The sequence below is a fragment of the Nuphar pumila genome, chromosome 5 (assembly GCF_984573655.1).
Source record: "Nuphar pumila chromosome 5, dmNupPumi1.hap1.1, whole genome shotgun sequence".
Classification (NCBI taxonomy): domain Eukaryota; kingdom Viridiplantae; phylum Streptophyta; class Magnoliopsida; order Nymphaeales; family Nymphaeaceae; genus Nuphar; species Nuphar pumila.
In genome coordinates, this window is record NC_143253.1 from 84,168,441 (window position 1) to 84,173,609 (window position 5,169).

Genomic DNA, 5,169 nt, shown 5'->3' on the forward strand with positions numbered 1-5,169 from the left:
TCCACCGGACTGTTGGACATGATACCGAGCATTGCTTTGTTCTTAAGAATATCATCCAAGATTGCATTGACAAGAATTTATTGATCGAGGATGAGGAAGAATAGCCAAAAATCTTGTCTAGGCCATTTCGCAAACATTCAGTTTCAGTCATCACGGAGCAGACATTCACTCTTCAAGATAGCATTCAACCATGTTCTAGGCAGGACATTCAGGATTAGCATCAGGTCCTGGTCCTTCGTCAAGCACAGTCTTCCGCCAAGAGGGTGGATATTACTGCATTTCACATGAAAACAACCAAAGAACCAGCAAAAGTAGCGGCAGACATTGCCAAGATAGTCCCCAGATTTCCAAAGCGTTTCGTCAAGATAGCTTCGAAGAAAGAAGAGGCTTCAGGGTCAGTTCAGAAGCCAATAACTGCTTTATCCAATATTTCTATCCTGGATCTGACCCATGCTTCGCCCGAGCACCAGCAAGTGCTAGAAGACCTGCTCAGAAAGATCAATGTCAAGCCTAGCACAACACCGCAAGACATGGCTCAAATCGTCAATCAGGCCATGACAAACACACCAATCACGTTTTCTGATAAGGATTTGCCAAAACCTCATTCATTCCACAACAATGCCTTGTGGTGCGAACCAGGGGCATGATCGTCCCTCATGTGCTCGTCGATGGAGGCAGCAGCCTAAATATCTGTCCAGAGATGATGGCTAAGGCATTGGGTTTGAAGGAAGAAGAATACTCCCCAGATCCGATCACGATCTACGATTTTGACAACCATGGGCAGACAGCCAAGGGGAAGATATTTCTCAAAATCTTCATCAATTATTCGGTGCACACCGTGCTCTTCCACGTGGTCAATGTGCCACCCACATACAATCTGTTGCTTGGGCGCACTTGGATCCACAACACCAACGATGTCCCTTCAACCCTCCACCAGTGTATCAAATGGTCGAAGGGAGGCATGATCACCACGGTCCTAGGAGAGGATCCGGAAGAGCGACTCCCGCAGCCAACAATTCCCCGTCCTACTTTCACTGCCGACATCCCAAGCATCAGGGAAGTCGATGAGATCAATCTGAGTGAAAGTCTGGACATGTTAAAGCTAAAAGAAGTCCAACCGACAGAAAGCATGACGGCGGTAACCCAGTGGCAGGGGCCTCACTTCTTCAAGTTAGGTGGGCGCCTCAACTACACTTCCTTTCAGGATCACCCCCTTTTCCCTCAGTTCTCAAAAACTAAGAGAGGGTTTGATCTTCTGATTAAGCACGGTTATCAGCCCTTCAGGGGCGTGAGCAACAATGAGGACGACATTCTGAAGTCGATCGTCCCCGCTCGGCATGTCGAGGGTACAGGCTTGGGTTTTACAGGTCAATCGTCTGGCAGGAAGACCACCTTCGTCAAAAGAACCCAGTAAAGAAGACAATGCCAGTGTTTTCTGCTTTTCTCTTTCCTTTTTCAAATGTCATATTGTAAAGGGCAAAGATCCGCCCCGGTTTCTTTCTTTCCTCCGAGCAATCATCTATAAATATCAAAGTTACTTAATCAATAAAAATTTTGTTTACCCTATTCATCTTGGTGTACACAAATTCTTTGTTTATATCCTTTGCTATGATTGTCATTCTTTATTACTGTACAAAAGGCTACTTTCAAAAACTTTTATTCTTTCTCAAAAACCTTCTTTGCGCTTCCAGGATTGCCGACATTATGGCTCCTAAATCGCTCAAAAAGCTCGTTATCAATACCAACCTTTTTTCCAAGCCATCCAGAATCTGCAAGGCAAAGGTAGGGGCAGAAATCAGCAAGGTAACAATGCAGATCGAAGAATTAGCAGAATTCGACTCAGCGATTCAGGATTTACCAGAATTTGCCAGTATTCAGAAACATGACGAACCATCGCTGTTGGTTCAAGATCCGACAGAGAATGTCAACATCGGTTCGGAAGATGATCCGAAAATCCTCAAAATTGGTTACAGCTTAAGTTCAGATGAAAAGGAAAGACTCATCTACTTCCTTAAACAACATCAGGAAGTCTTTGCTTGGACTTATGAGGATATGCCAGACTTAGATCCCAAGTTGGTCGAGCATCGCCTTGTGCTGAAGCCAAATTGCAAACCAATCAAGCAGAAATTAAGAAAAATGGATCCTCGAGTGCACCGCAAGTTAAAGAAGGACTTGAAGAGTTGTTAAAAGCAGGATTCATTCGGACTATCGAATACCCAGATTGGTTGGCGAACATTGTGGCAGTTCCCAAAAAGAATGGCAAAGTCCAGATCTGTATTGATTTCAAAGATCTGAACAAGGCCACCCCAAAGGATGATTATCCACTCCCCAACATCGATCTTTTGATCAATAGCACAGCAGGCCATGCCATGTTTTCCTTTATGGATGGATACTCAGGCTATAATCAGATCAAATTGGCCGCTCGTGACCAATCCAAAACTTCCTTTACCACGCCTTGCGGCATGTTTTGCTATACGGTCATGCCGTTCGGGCTCAAGAATGCTGGGGCAACCTATCAGAGAGCGATGGCAGTCATTTTTCATGACCAAATGCACAAGAACATGGATGCTTATGTGGATGACATCTTGGTCAAGTCAAAAGAAGGAGAAGATCACCTTAATGCTCTCAGCCAAGTCTTTGAAAGACATTTTCTCTACAAATTGAGACTCAATCCACAAGAATGCGTCTTCGGAGTAGAGTCAGGCAAACTACTTGGCTATATGATCAACAAGAAAGGTATAGAAGTGGATCCTGCCAAGGCAAAGGCGATCATTGATATGCCGCCTCCTACTAATCTTAAAGAACTGCGAAGCCTTCAGGGTCGCATTCAGTCTATTCGACGTTTCATCTCAAATTTGGCCATGAGATGCGAACCCTTCAATCACTTGTTGAGAAAAAAAGTGAAGTTTGAGTGGGGATCAGAATGTCAGCTCTCATTTGAGTGCATCAAGCAGTATCTCCTCAATACGCCTGTTCTGAAGCCACCAGAACTCGAAAAGCCACTCCTTTTATATATTTCTGTCAACCATAATGCTTGCGGCGGATTTCTTGCACAGTACGATGAAGGCAGCCGGATAGAGCATGCCATCTACTACATCAGCAAGTACCTTCATCGATTATGAGAAAAGATACTCTCAGATGGAGAAAACATGTCTAGCCTTAGTATGGATGTGTCAGAAGTTAAGACATTATCTGTTGGCATCAGAAATCAAAATTCTCTCAAGACTTAACCCTCTCAAGTACATCCTTGAGCAGCCTTTCCTTACTGGATGGATTGCAAAATGGCAAGTCCTCCAGATGCAGTATGACTTGGAATATGTTTCTCAGAAGTCAGTCAAGGGTCAGTCCATCGCAGATCAATTGGCAGATTTCCCGTTGATAGAAGAGATCAAAGCAGAAGATGATTTCCCTGACGATCATATCTGCAGTGTTCAGGAGTCCCCAGTGTGGACCCTTTTCTTCGATGAAGCTAGAAACATGTCTAGTATAGGAATTGCGATCTTGCTAATCACTCCTGAAAAGGAGATGCTCCCTTATTCCCTCAAAATCGACTTCCAATGTACTCACAATATGGCTGAGTATGAAGCTCTAATACAAGGCCTCAAGATTTTGTAAGACTTTAATGTCAAGAGAGTACATGCTTTTGGCGACTCATTGCTTGTTATAAGCCAAGTTAATGCCGAATGGCAAGTCAAGGATTCAAAGTTGATCCCTTATCAGAAGATTGCCTTAGCTCTCATAGGCAACTTTGAAGAATTTCAGCTCAACCATGTCAAGAGAGAGTACAATCATATAGTAGATGGCCTAGCCTGTCTGGGTTCCATTTTGTCTTTTAAAGACAGTAAATCCTGTCGTTCCATCGAGATCGGCAGACTTGATCAACCTGCCTACGTTCCAGCTGAGCAAGTGAACCAAGCCGCTCAGAAAGAAAAGCCTTGGTACCAAGACATCAAAAATTTCATTGAAACTGGTGAATTTCCATCGGAAATGCCAAGAAAGGAGCAACAAGCGATTCGGCGTATATCAGCACGTTATTTCATCCTCGCCAGTACTCTCTACCATCGTGGATTTAGTTCTGAGTACGCCAGATGCTTAGATAAGGATGAAGCCATGGAAGTTGTCCGAGAGGCACACGAGGGAATTTGTGGTGGTCACGTCGGCTACCAAACACTCGTCAAGCAAATCATCCGGGCAGGGTATTACTGGAAAACCATGCAGCAGGATTGCCATCAATTTGTAAGGAAGTGCGTCAAATGTCAAATGCACGCACCTTTCATTCATGCGCCAGCCGCATACTTGCAATCCATAGTCTCTCCTTGGCCCTTTTCGATGTGGGCCGTCGACGTAGTTGGCCCGATCACTCCTTCGGCTTCTAATGGCCACAGATACTTCCTCGCGGCTACAGAATACTTCACCAAATGGGTCAAAGTTGTAACCCTACAAACAGTAGAAGGCCGGCACGTGGTTTCGTTTATCCACAAAAATCTTCTTTGTCGCTTTGGCATCCCGCATGATATTGTATCAGACAATGACAGCCACTTCAAAAATGAGAAGATAAAGACTTTTTGCTCAAAGTTCAGGATTTATCACCACTTCTCAGCTCCCTATTATCCTCATAAAAATGGCCAGGCTGAGACCACCAATAAGATTTTGATCCGCATTCTAGAAAGAACTGTGGAAATGAGCCGTGATTGGCACGAAATGATGCACGATGCACTTTGGGCATACCGAACCACCATTCGCATTCCTACCAATGCTACTCCTTCAGAGCTGGTCTATGGAACCGAGGTAGTATTACCTCTCCACGTTCAGAAGCCCGCACTCAAGTTCGCATCACTTATCGAACTTCCGCTTGATCAGTATCAACAACAGAGGTTGGTACAACTTGATCTATTAGATGAGAAAAGGCTCAAGGCAGCAGAGCACGCTCAGGCCTATCGTCAAAGGATAGCTTGGCACTATGCCAAATCAGTTATTGAGAGAAGATTCTCAGTCAACGATCTTGTGCTCAGATCGACAACTCATCTCAAGCATCGGCCGAAGGGCAAATGGTCACCCAATTGGGAAGGCCTTTATGTGGTTAAGAAAGTGCTGCCTCGCAATTCCTATTGCCTGATCAACGCAGATGGAGTGGAACTGCCAGATCCTATTAATGCTTTACATTTGAAG